This window comes from Puma concolor, chromosome D4, assembly GCF_028749965.1.
Source record: "Puma concolor isolate L17-30 chromosome D4, mPumCon1.1.hap2, whole genome shotgun sequence".
In the NCBI taxonomy this organism is placed as follows: domain Eukaryota; kingdom Metazoa; phylum Chordata; class Mammalia; order Carnivora; family Felidae; genus Puma; species Puma concolor.
In genome coordinates, this window is record NC_141679.1 from 55762556 (window position 1) to 55777057 (window position 14502).

Sequence of the window (14502 nt, forward strand, 5' to 3'; positions counted from 1 at the left end):
CAGACTCTCTTCCAAACCCTACTAACCAGCTTCTTTGAAAATGTTTCCAATACTCAGTGGGTCTTATAACCCACTGAGCTGGCACATGTAGGGAAGGAAGATTCATTCTTTTAAATGTTTTGCCCTTTTGTAATATCCAACCTCTATTTATTTATTAATATCTCCCCTCTGGACCTATAGCACCATTTACTTGGTGAATTCACTGTTACTATTACTTTATAACGTTAGAGGAAAAATAAATGTTCTTAATCCACAGCTCCACTATCCTAATAGAACTACTGTATTTCCATTTTAGCATATTATCTTCTAGGACTCCCCTATATGCACCTTATGTATTATAATTGTGTGTTTTTCTTTTCTATTTGATTTATATCCTAAGTATGTTTTCATGTTTCTATGCAGTGTTCCTGATTACCATTTAACAATTGCATATTATGCCATTTTTGAGAAGTACCATAATTTAACATGCCATTTCTTATTGCTAGCCAGATAGCATGCTTTATGGATGGTTTTGTATGTTTTTTTTTTCCTATTTTTGGTAACACAACTACATTATTTGTACTTTTCCCAAAGAAGTCTACAGTCGAAAAGCTGCCTCCTTATAGATGAGAGTGAGGGGACAGAAATGTGTACAAGGATCAAACACTTGACATTGTTGGTTTTCTCTTGACTCATGGGCAAGACATAGGGCAAGAGACAAAATAATGCTTCTATAAAAAGGTCCCCCCCATTGGGACCAGAGTCAGTATTTTTAAGAATGAGATGAGATGGGGCACCTGGGTGGCTCAGTCAGTTGAGCATCCAACTTCAGCTCAGGTCATGATCTTGCGGTCCATGAGTTAAAGCCCCACGTCCAGCTCTGTGCTGACAGCTCAGAACCTGGAGCCTGTTTCAGATTCTGTGTCTCCCTCTTTCTCTCTGTCTCTCTCTTTTGCTCTCTCTCTCTTCTCAAAAATAAATATACGTTAAAAAAAATTAGAAAAAAAAAAAAAAAGAATGAGATGAGATGGAGCCCATATTGTTAAGGGTAAGACGGGACATTTTCCCAGTTAAGATGCTGCTAGTGCATATCTCAAAATCAGATTACAATGGTGTCCATCTTCAAGAGCATAATGTTGAACAAGTAAAATAAAAACTAAATATATACAATAATTAGTTTGTAATATTTCAACAGCATATCTTTAAAGTATCTTACCATATATTTTATAATATATTTAACATGTGTGTATATATATATATTGCTACCTATTAGTGACTTGCAAGTGAACTGGAATTTCAGGAATTCAATAGACTACTCATGAGTTTTCTGTTTCAATTCCTCAATGGAAAAATTGAACTGAAGACAGAGATATGGACAAGTGCTTGGCTCAAGCAGGTACCTCAATAAAGGACTAAATTCCATTCAGCCTCTTGTCTAGGTAATATGAAATCATGGAAACACCACTAAGTCAGACTTTGATTTCTCACCACCTACCACAGGTTCCTTACTCCATAAACACCCAAAAGAAAAATGTTTATACATGATGCTGTCCAGATACTCACAAACAGGTGGACATTGAAATAAGATCTCCACAATCTTTTGCAAGTTATTCCTGAGCCTGACCCTTCTTAGAGACCCTTTCTTTATTTTTCCCTCTACTTCTCCTCCTGACTGCATGTTAGAACCTGCAGACTTGGTATCCTCAACGACAGTGCAAGGCTTTACATGCTTTATCCATCACAAAGTACAGTGTTACAGAATGGACCAGTTACAAAACAGGACATAAGGCTATTAAAACATCTCTTGTGCTGCTCTTTGAAAAATCTATCCCAAGAAAGTTAAATACAACAAATGTTTTTGCAATTAATCACTTTCTTACTCTCTGTGGTAATAAATTATTATATATGAGACAACCCTTCAGGCTGAGGCCAGACCACATCTGTTTAGAAAAAATAGACTTTGGAACATCACCTGCCTGTAATTCAACATGAAAAGTGAGAACACACCTTCGGACCAACTCAAAAAGGCCCACCTGCCCCTATGCTCTTCCCTCCCACTTCTGATACTCTGTGGCAGCTTCTTGGCTATGCCCTGATTTTGCCCTGCAGCTGACCATCCTGAGCCTTTGCCCAGTCCTTTCCTCTGCCTCAAACGTCCACCCTTTCCTCACCCTTCTGCTGTTTAACACCCTAACATCCTTCAAAGGGCAGCGGCCACATCTTCCACAATCTTTTAGATGTTCCCACCTAGAACTAATAATTCTACTCTTCTCTGGTGTGACATTACCTCCACCATTATCATTGCACATATTAGCTGAGTGTGTGTTTGTCTCTCCAACTACAGTGTGAGTTCTTTGAGGGCAGGGGTCACACTTTATTCATCTTTCCACTCCACCCTCCCCACACACACTATGCCCTGCTCAATGAAAACTCTAAATTGCACCACTTGGGTCACTCTCACAGCCTTCCTTCTTCCCCATTCTCGCAGGGGAAAAAAAAAATCTACCTTCTTGATTTGAACTAAATTAAATTTAATATAGTCAGCAAAAACATGGGTTAAAATAGGCTTCTGTGGGTTGGGACCCTAACTTTTATTTAGCATATTGTTTCTTTGGGAAAACCACATCTTACACAACAAAGAGAAGAAAGAAATAAACCATTCCAGAATATTTTCTCCTCCCTCCATGCCTGACCTAACTCCCACTCCCTGTCTCCCTCCATGAGTCAGTGACCATACTACACATGCAACAAGAACTAGTGGTTCTAGAAGCACCTGACAACCAAGCTTTTGAATTCCTGACCAGAAAGAAGGTGAATCAATGTACTCGGGTTAATTCTGTAAGTAGGTCAACAAAATATAATTCCCCAGCCTGGCTATTGTCCTTCTATTATGCTTCCATCCAATAATCCTTAACAGGACTTTCTAGGCCACCTGGGTATTCTTTCAGGACACTCTCAGGGGGCTGAGTTGCAGACCCTCACTCCCCACCCTCAGTGAAGCTTTTCTTCTCCACAAAGACTGTGAGATGCTCAGAGACTGGTTTGTTGTTTAGAGAAGGCTCTGGTTTGTTCTGGAACAAGATGATGGCACTGCTCAGCAATTCCCCTGAGTAATAGTGAGGCCATTCTTAATAAACTTCCAACTCATATAACTTACCCTGTGAATTTCCCAAACTATCTGACTGGGTAAAAGTGGCATTTAATCTGAGTAAGTCTTTTTCTTGACCATGGCGATTATCCTTCAGCAACAGCAAAAAGGATCTCATTTGAGTATGAGTAGGGAAGGGTATAGCAAAAGAAGAATGTGTCTGTATGGAACTGTCAGCACAGGGAGAAGAGCCAACAATCCCTCATTAAGCCAGTCACTGTTGTGACATACTCCCCTGACATCACCACCTTAGCATCTCAAACTTAGCACCAAATGCTAGAAAATGGACTGAGAGGATAAACCAAACAGAAAAATGTTTTAAAACTGAAAAGAATAAAAGGAAAATACTAGAGAATTTTGATACATTTTTTTAAATGGCTAAGAAGAGAAATATAAACAATTTAAGAGTATCTTCCAATAAGGGCAAAATTTAGCTAAAAATATCTTACTGGCTGGACAGAGTCAAAAGGAATGTAAAATAGCATCCACTAAATAAGATCAAACTGGCTTAAAAATTATTCAATAGAGGGGTGCCTAGGTGGTTCAGTGGCTTATGCATCCTACTCTTGATCTCAGCTTAGGTCCTGATCAGGTGGTGAGTTCAAGCCCCAAGTTGGGCTTGAGCCTACTTTAAAAAAAAAAAAAAAAAAAAAAACAATTACTCAAAAGACTAAAAAGCACAATAAAAACTAGAAAGTTAAAGGAGTATAAGTAAATACTATTAGGAGAAGTATTCAAAGTTAAATCATTTAAATGCATAAATTCAACAAAAATGTCCCACTGAAAGAACAGGGTGTGAGATATGAGCAGTAATACCAAGACCAGGACCGACAGCCCATCAGTGTGTGCCTGGCAGAGGCAAGGACAGACAAGGAACAGGGCTAGGCTGAGTTCTCCTCCCTGGAGATTCCCATCCCCCAAAAGGCTCTCACCCTTCAGGTAGGAAAAACATGGAGCCCAGAATTGTTGCTCCCCCACAAGCCTAAAGTCCCTCCAAAGCTCACCGCTCACCCTCCTGTGTTAGAATAGAGGCCAGCAGCAAACACAATGAAGGGCAATGTGCAATCATGGCCTCATGGAGGTCCTAACACAGGAGAAGAGTCACTGATTACACCTTTGTCAGCCTTGCCTGGTCTCTGTCCTCTGTATCCCCTCTTTCCACAAGCAGCCTAGCATGCATTCCTTCACTCAACAAGTCCTGGTTAAGCAGTGCTGGGTGTTGTGCTGGTCTGAGATACCACAACGAATAGACAAAGCTCCTGTTTTTATGGAGCTCACAGCCTAGCAGGGGGAGGCTGCTGAGTAAAACAATGCGCCAGGGTGGCTCAGTTGGTTAAGTGTCCAACTTCAGCATAGTCTCACAGTTTGTGAGTTCCAGCCCCACATGGGGCTCTCTGCTGTCAACTCAGAGTCAGCTTTGGATCCTCTGTCCCCCTTTCTCCCTGCCCTTCCCCTGCTCGCACTTTATCTCTCTCTCCCTCTCTCTCAAAAATAAACGTTTAAAAATTAAAAAAAAAAAAAAAAAAAGGACAGAGCTTCCATACCCTCTCAGATCACACCACTCTCACTGAATCTCAGCCTGTTCATCAACCTGAAAAGTCTCCTGGTCCAACCTCTTGGGTTTTTATAGAGAGGCCTCATCATATAGGCATAATTGATCAAATCATTGGCCATTGGTGACTGACTCAATCTCCAGCCCCACTCCCCTCCCCAGAGATCAGTGGGTGGGACTGAAATTTCCAACCCTCTAATCAAGAGGTTGATTCCCCTGGCAACCAGCCCCCACCTGGTGACCCAGGGGTTTTCCAAAAGTCACTTCACTGACATAACAAAAGACACCTTCATGGTGGTCACCACCTAGGAAATTTCTACAGTTTTAGGAGCTTTATGCCAGAAACTGGACAAAGACCAAATACACATTCCTTAATATGAATCACAATATCACAGTGTCATGGGAGAAAATGTCTGATATGAGACCTGAAGAATGCGTAGGAAGTAGCTGACTAAAGAGGGAAGAAAGTGTTCCAAGCCAAGAAAACACTGTTTATGAAGGCAAAGAAAGAAGAGAAAGCACAACACATATTTATTTGGAGAAATGCACAACATCATTAGATGGCTGGAGAGGGGGCCAGGTAGAGAAGGGCCAAGCCATGCCCTGAGCCTCTCCCCCCATCACATTTAAGCTTTGCTAGGCCAAGAGACCCTGTACCAGACTGTCAGAGATGGAAGGAAGCTTAGAAATAATCCCATTGGCCTCTTATTATACAGAGGAAGAAGGCCTGGCCAGCCTGCTTGTCTGCAGCACAACCATAAGGAAGGAAGATTAGACTCATCTTGACTAGAGTCCACAGGTTTAACAGAATTCTACTTTAAGAAGAATTGATTCAACAAGCAACTGTTTGATTTGGTTGCATTTCAGGGGCAAGGTTCCTTTCCACTTGGAGACAAATAACTAATCAAATTAAGCAGTCCACCTTTCAAACAATTGTTTTGCTCTTAGATGCACTAAAATAATTTGGAGCTCTTTTTTTTTATTATTGGCAACTTAGAATGCAAAGTATTTTATCTTCAAACTTCTAAATTTGAAAAAAAAAACACCCTCGGTTAAATAATAGTTTTCCAAAGCTGAATGTGCTCATTTGGAGCTCCGTTTTCCTGCCTGCAGTACAAAACAACTTCCTACAACTCCTAGGCAGGAACACTACTGTCTTGACGATCTGTGGTTGGATGAACGGATCAATCTCAGTTGGTAAAATCCCTTTTTTCCTTAGTAAGGGCTGAAAAAAATTCTAGAACAGATTTACTTTTCTAGTCTTACACAGACACTTTGATTCCAAATGTCTCCTGAGTGTATACCATATACAGGAATCTATCTTCATCCTCCTCACTTTCATATACTTCAGAAATGTGCGTGGACACACTCACCACACTGTGTCCATTCACTAACAGGAAGAATGCTGTGCCTCCTAAAGATCTTGATGAGCTCACTCATGTTGACGTGATCAGGTACAAGAAACTCGGTTTTGTCCAGGACAGGAAGTAGCTCTCACCCTTGTACTGTTCTATTATCACTGGGATTTTCATAGGATGCGGGGGCTCTCGGATAAGTTGGACATCTTCTATTCTTTGTTGGAAGGTGTGGTGCTGCTTGAAGATCTTCTCCGAAGGCATGGTGAGGAAGGTGAGGCAGAGAGGCAAGGTCCCGTCTGTTCCAGGCAGCTGTGGGAGTGGCGGAGGCTCCGACTGTGTCTAAAATAATTTAGAGCTTGTGAAGCACCTGGCTGGTTCAGTCAGTTAAGCATCCGACCTTGGCTCAGGTCATGATCTCACTGTTTGTGGGTTGGAGCCCCACATCAGGCTCTGTGCTGACAGCTCAGAGCCCAGAGCCTGCTTCCAATTCTGTGTCTCCCTCCCCTGCCCTCTCTCTCTGCTCCCACACTTGCTCTCTGTCTCTCTCAAAAATAAATAAATAAATAACATTAAAAAAATAAATAATGAAATAAAATAATTTAGAGCTCTTAAGTGATATTAAGAGATATTAAGTGAAAATATTTGATATAAACAGCTAAAATCACCATTACTCTGATACTTATAATTATTACAGACAGCTTGATATAAGGGAAAACTTTTTTCCATCATGGAGTAGCCAACAATGATTGTGAAATTAACTGGATATATATCTCTGTGGTCAACATTTTCTGTGTTTCAAAATGTCCCTAATTTCTCCCTTACTTCACCTGCCTGGAACTCATGTCTCTTGTACAGATATATCTATTCCTGCACAGATACATCTATCATTCTCAAAGAGTGTCCCGTGCTATGTTAGTTCCTTTATATGTGAATATATGTTACACAATAAAAAATTTTAACACTCAAATAAGTTTGGGAATTACTGGGCTAAACCAAGATAAACATATTTTTTTTTAACAGTATGTATCCCCAACATCCAGAACAGGACCTAGTACAGAGTATGCACTAAATAAGTATTTGTTGAATTAATAAATGTAGAATTCCATAAAGCCATTTATTTATTCACATGCTTTGTGATATACAAGAAGGGAACTGAGTTTGCAGCATTCTGTAGGGCTGTCCTCAGGACTAGCATTGTGAAATCTTGCCCTAATCTCTAAATCTAGAAGCACTAATCATGAAAAAGAAGACAAATTTTCAGAAATCAAAATAAAGAGTCAAAGGAAAGAGAAGGAAGTTACATAATCTCCAGAATTACCCTCATGTTCATGGCCCTTGCCATTTACCCAAGAACAGTCCTCTAACAAACTACTCTTCCCTTAGCAGGGAGAATTTGGGTGATCAGAGCAAAGATATATCTGCCAGACATATTTTGCCTCCAGACGCTAATTTCCTAGGTATCCAAGTTTTGCTCAAAAAAGGTTGCCAGGTCCTGCCTTCAACTCAGAAATTAAATTAGTTCTAGATACCAGAAATTGGTGAGGAGTGTTTATAAGAGTTCTAAGAAGCTTTATGATACAGAAGAAGTAAGTTATGGCACCAGCAACCCATGGGAAATTGGAATCCCTGCCTTCCCTAGTCCCATCCCCATAAGACTAGCATTCTCAGCCTCATTCAAGACCTGAGAAAATGTCATCAAGGTAGTCCAGTGGTTACCAAACTCTAAGATACATCAGAATCACCTATAGGGACTGTTAAAATACAGATTGCTGGAACTCACCCCCAGAGTCTCTGATTCAGTGGAATTTACATTACTGTGAAATTGTCAGATGATGCCAATGGTGATGGTTCCTGGTTGCTTCCTCACCACTACTTGAGCTTTCAATTGGTTTTATAGCCATAAGTTTAGTATAGACCCATGGGTCCAATCATGCAGTAGCATTTGGATCTAATGACTGGTGTATAATAGGCGCTCAGTAAATAATTTGAATTAATAAATAATTATTTGTCTAATCCCTAAGATCTACTTTTAGAAAGTGTTCCCCCCCTTCCTTGATGAAACTGGAGCCCAATTTGCTCAACTGGGCTCATGACCCTTTCTGCCTGCCTCCAAGTCCTACAGAGACCATGTGCCCCAAAGCCAGACCTTTTGACTAGTGACAAGGGATATGATGTCCCTCTTTAGACTCCTGGCCTGCCTGGTAAAAGCCAATTCCATCATGATCTAGTTTGTTCCAACCATTCCTGGTTGATTCCTCTCCCTGCCAGGCCACTCCTGAGCTCCCCGGCAGGATACTTCACAGCTGTGTTGGGACATGGGACAGGTATCTGAACCAGGTTCCAATGATGACTTTGAAATAGAGACTTCACAAGAGATCTTGAAAGCCTGCCCAATCAGCTAGAATAAACAGTGGTTTACTTTATTATTTTCTTTTGTACTATTTTAGCCATGCTGTAAGTGCACAGACCCCAATGGCTAATTTTATTCTTCCCTACCTGTGACTGAGATACGTGAACTGTGTAGAAGAGAAAAATATACTATGCCCTTGAAAGAGCAATATACTTGGGCTTTGATAGATTATGGGAAAAGTGAATTCCAAGAAAAAAGATTTTTCTAAGAAATTCATAAATAAAAATTAAAATCTGTTGTTTATCACTATTCAAACATTTTAATATTCTCCACAATCCTGTGTCACTGAGGAAGTCCAGGTAACCACTTATGTATAAACACCTGATAGAATGGCCCATCTGTGCTAAACCACAGCCTTCCCACTCCTTTTCTGATGCAGCTTCTACCACTGTTTCCCTTGGAAACCGAAGAAGCAGCTATCTGCAAAAACATCTCTCTCCCTCCTCACTCATCAGTCCAAAGGACTAGCAGCTTGTTTTCTTGCTCATTGAAAACATCTGATGTTGGGGGATGGCTTGCATGTGGGGGGCAATACAAAAGAAATTACCACAGTGGGTCAGACACATTGTGCATTCTGTCTAGTATTCTTTCTTAGATAGTTTCATATTCCTCTTCATTTTATGTGATACACCATCAATTTCTTCTCTGTGTTGTAATAATTTGTGTACACCTTCTCTACAAGATCTCAGGTTATTTAAAGTCCAGGGAGGACATAAACCTTCTGTTTGGCATTCACTACATATTTATTAATATATATAATAATAGCATATAATTATAACCTGATTATAATCCAATGACGAAAGTTCTAGCATCCACTGAGGATTCCTGCCTAATTGACTATTACCATAATGGCTGTTAAATATTCACTTTTATTCATTCATTATACTTTTATCAGTTGGAATTCTACTCTCAGAAAGAACTTTTCCTTCTCCATTTATTTGTTCACTTACTTATTTATAAACAAATATGGACTCATGGATTATTACTTTATGCAATGAGTTCTAATCTGTTTCTATCAATTTTTAATTATCAAATTGTCATGGATTATTTCATGCATGGGTTATAATCTGTTACTATCATTGTTTAAAGCTCAAATTGTCCCAGATTTGGCCAGGGGGAAATTCCTTGAAGCTTGCTCCTGTCCCTGTGGCATATCTCCATCCTATTTCAAACACTACTTCCTATCTCATGATGTTTCCATAAAACACTTATTAATTACAAAAAGAGAAACAGTAATTATACAGTAGATAAGCCTGGTAGACATAATCTTAACTAGTGACCAAAGTTCATATCACCAGCAATGGTGCCTCCTGATACTCTGCAGTGAGAAGGACAAATCATTACTTTGATGGTATTTCTGCCAAAAAATGAATAACCCCAATCTGATCATAAGGAGACATCAGAAAAATCTACCAACGGACATTCTACAAAAGAACTGGCCAGTACTCTTCAAAAATGTCAAGTTCATGAAAGACTAAGAAATGGTCTTGGATTAAAAACTAGAGACATGATACCAAATGCAATGTGTGATCCTGGATAGGGTACTAGATCAGAGGGAAAAAAACAGCTGTTAAATATTATTGGGAAACTTAGAAAAATTTTAATAAAGTTTGGAGATAATAGTATTATATCCATGTTAATTTTCTGATTTTGATAATTGTATTATGGTCATTCAAAAGAATGTTTCATTCTTAGGGATTTAGACACTGAAGTGCTAGAGGGAAAGAAGTATCATGCCTGCACATTACTCCCAAAAGGTTCAGAAGACTAATAAGGCAGATGTGGCAACCTGGTTGAAGGGTACATGGGAAAGTGGGTGAAAGTATGTTGGTATTTTTTGTGCTGCTCTTGCAACTTTTCAGTATGCTTGAAATTATTTCTTTTTTTTTTTTTTCAACGTTTATTTATTTTTGGGACAGAGAGAGACAGAGCATGAACAGGGGAGGGGCAGAGAGAGAGGGAGACACAGAATCGGAAACAGGCTCCAGGCTCTGAGCCATCAGCCCAGAGCCTGACGCGGGGCTCGAACTCAGGGACCGCGAGATGGTGACCTGGCTGAAGTTGGACGCTTAACCGACTGCGCCACCCAGGCGCCCCAGCTTGAAATTATTTCAAAACTAAAAGTTATAAAAACTGAGTTACATAAAAGTCAACACTACCATTTACTTATTTTTTATTCATTTATACTTCACTACATTCTATAGAGGATTAAAGGCAATTTATAACTCTTTCTATCCAACAGGATTTTTTTTTTCAATTAACTGTCTTCAGCTGAGTTCCCCTAGAAGCAGACCAGAGCCAAGTATTTGAGTACAAATAGTTGATTTGGGACATGATCCTAAAAAGCATCTTATCTTGCAAGAAATGTAAAAGAAATTCTTCAGAGAGAAGGAAAACGATTAGGATCTTGGTTAGGAACTTGGATGTACATAAAGGAACTTAGATCTAATAAAGAAAGGAAGAACATTAGAGAAGGAATAAGTGAAGATCAAATAAAAAACTTTCTTATTCTTACTCTTAATTGCTCTAACAAATAACAATGTATTCAAAATAACAATATCAATAATGTACTTGATTATTATAACCCATAGTTAAGAAAAATGAATGACAACAATGACACAAAGGACAAGAGAGAGAAATTAGGAATATTTTGTTATAAGGTACTTGCACTGCGAGTGAAGTGGTGTAGTGTTATTAGAAAGTAGGCTTGGGTAAGTCACAAATGTGTGTTGCAAACTCTAGGCCAACCACTAAAAATCTTGTTGTTGTTGTTTTTTAAAGTATAACCAATATGCTAAGAGAAAGGAGAAAAATGAAAATGCTCAGTTAAAACTACAAATGGCAGGAGTGCCTGACTGGCTCAGTTGGTTGAGTGTCCAACTCTTGATTTCAGTTCACGTCATGATCTCGAAGTTTGTGAGTTCAGGCCCGGCGTCAGACTCTGTGCTGACAGCTCAGAACCTGGAGCCTGCTTCAGATTCTGTGTCTCCCTCTCTCTGTCTCTCCCCCACTCACACTTTGTCTCTCTCTCTCTCTCAAAAATAAAGATTAAAAAAATTTTTTTCTAAAAAGACAGCTGGAGTAACTATATTAATTTCAGACAGAGCAGACTTCAGAGCAAAGAAAATTTTCAGGGATAAAGAGGGTTCTATGAACTGAATTGTGTCCTCCCAAATTTGTATGTTGACTCCCTATGCCCCAATTTGACTACATTTGGGAATAGGGCTTATAAGGAGGGAAGTAAAGCTAAATGAGGTCCTAATAGTGGGTCACTGATATAGTAGGATTAGTGTCCTAAGAAGAGACACAGAGAGCTTGTTCTCTCTTTCTCCAAATGTGCTCAAAGAAGAGAGCAAGTGAGCACCCAGTAAGATGGCAGCCACCTACAAGCCAGAAAGAGAGGCCCTACCAGAAACTAACCATGCGAGCACCCTTATCTCAGACTCCCAGCCTGATATAAAAACTGAGAAAATGAGTGTCTGTTGTTTAAGCCAACTGGTCAATGGTATTTCATTATGGCAGCCCATACTAAGACAGAGAGACATTACATAATGATAAAGGGATCAATTCACCAAGGAGATACAGCAACCTTTGATGTGGATGCAACTAACAACATAGTGCAAAATACATGAGTTAAAAACCAACAGAACTGCAAGGAGAAATAGTTGGAGACATGAATACCCTTCTATCAAAAAGAGGCAGATCCAGCAGGCAGAATATTTCAGATGTGAAAAAGGGGTTATCACTACAGATCCCATGAGCATTAAAAGGATAGTAAATGAATACTGTGAACAACTCTATCACAAATTTGATAATTGGAATGAAAAGGACCAATTCCTTGAAAGACACAATTTGCCAAAACTCACATAAGAAGAAATAGACAATCTGAATAGGCCAATATCTATTAAATAAATTGAATCAATGATTAATAACCTTCCAAAATTGAAAGCACCAGATCCACATGGGTTCACTGATAAGTTCTTACCAACATTTAGGAAAGGAATTAAACCAATTCTCTACAATCTCTTTCTGATGGGAGGGAATGTTTCCTAAATCATTCTATGACTCAGAATTACCATAATACCAAAACCAGACAAAGACTTCAAAAGGAAAGAAAACTATAGACCAATATCTCTCACGAACATAGATGCAAAAATCCTTGACAAAATATTAGCAAATCTAATCCAACAACATATAAAAAGAATCGCACAACACAACCAAGTGGTATTTACCCCAGGTAGGCATAGTTGCTTCAACATTCAAAAAGCAATTAATGTAATCCTTCATATCAACAAGCTAAAGAAGAAAAATCAGGTGATCATATTAAAAGGTACAGAGAGGCACCTGGGTGATACAGTGGATTGAGCATCTTACTCTTGGTTTTGCCTCAGCTCATGATCCCAGGGTCGTGGGGTCGAGCCCCTAGTCTGGCTTCACACTGAACATGAAAACTCTCTCCCTCTGCCCCTCCCCCTTTCCTCCACTTGTGCTTCTCTCTTTCTCTAAAGTAAAAAAAAAAAAAAAATTAAAATTAAAAAAAAGAAATCTAAAACACTGACCACACCAAATGCTGAGAAGGTTGTGGAGCAATAGAAACTCTCATTCGTTGTTGATAGAAATTCAAAATGGTACAGCACTTTGGAAAATAGTTTGCAGATTTCCTACAAAACTAACATACTCTTACTATATTGCACTCCTTGGTATTTACTTGAAAAAGTTGAAATGTATGACCCAAAAACCTATGCGCAGATATTTGTAACAACTTTATTCATAATTGCCAAAACTCGGAAGCAATCACCCACTTCAGTGGGTGAATGGAAAAATAAACTGTGGTACATCTAGACTATGGCATATTATTCAGCGCTAAAAAGAAATGGGCTATCAAACCATGAAAATACATGGAAGAATCTTAAATGCACATCACTAAGTGAAAGAAGTCATTCTGAAAAGACTACATACTGTCTGATTCCAACTATACAATATTCTGGAGAAGGCAAAACTATAGATATAGACAGTAAAAGGATCAGTCTTTGCTAGGGGTTAGGAGGAAAGAAGGATGAATAGATGAAACATAGAGGATTTTTAGGGCAGTGAAGCTACTCTGCATGATGCTTAATGAAAGATACATGTCATTATACATTTGTCCAAACCCATAGAAGGTACGACAGCAAAAGTGGACCCTAAGGTAAACTACAGACTCTGGGTTATATAATAATGTGTCAGTATAGGTTCATCAACTGTAACAAGTGTACCACTTTGGTGGGGGATGCTGATAATGCAGGAGGTTATGTATGTGTAGGGGCGGAGGTATATGGGAAATCTGTGTACCTTCTGCTCAATTTTGCTGGGAACCTAAAACTGCTCTAAAAAATAAAGTTCAAAAAAAATAAATAAAATGTTTAAAAAACAAAGTCTATTTAAAAGGAAAAGGAAATTACCTTTTTTTAGCTAAATGGAGATTATTACAAAGCATTTCTCTCCTCCAAAAGCTAATAAGAATCCATACAACTCTAGAAAGTGTATCATACATAATGAGTTCTCAAGTTGGAATCCACGACCAAACTCCATAAAAGCGTGTGTGTGTGTGTGTGTGTGTGTGTGTGTGTGTGTGTGTGTGTTCATATACATGCATCTTTTCCTCTGGAAAAAAATTCCAAAACTTTCATGCTTAGTCACTTAATGTTTAATTACTATCCCCTTCCCAAAATCTTAAGGATCTCAACCTATGACAGTCAGCTCTGAGTACATGCTTCTGACACCTTCATCCTTTCTCCAGTGGCTGATATAGATGGCAAATAGTGCAGTCACTAGGTCCTTCACCAGCCTCACACAAGATGCCAACCTGTAGGTTGCCTGCCATACTCAAAAGTCGGCTGATTATCCCCAACAGAAAATCAGCTCATATCCCTTCACAGGTACTGTCAATCTAGAAACATCCCCAGCAGAAGAAACATATGATGACACTCAGGAGTAGCATCTTCACAGTATCTTATATAGCCAGTTAGATATTGTTCCCCCAGGAGAAATAAGGAAGCAGAGAATAATGTATAGCATA

At 39.1% G+C, this 14502-nt stretch overlaps 1 long non-coding RNA gene and 1 pseudogene across 4 annotated transcripts in view; both read right to left on the reverse strand.

Annotated features, from left to right (window-relative positions):
- LOC147574882 (uncharacterized) overlaps positions 1-14502 on the reverse strand; it is a 263957-nt gene that overhangs the window by 141273 nt on the left and 108182 nt on the right. The window lies entirely within an intron of this gene.
- Positions 1172-10321, reverse strand: LOC147574884 (microtubule-associated protein 1 light chain 3 beta pseudogene; annotated as a pseudogene).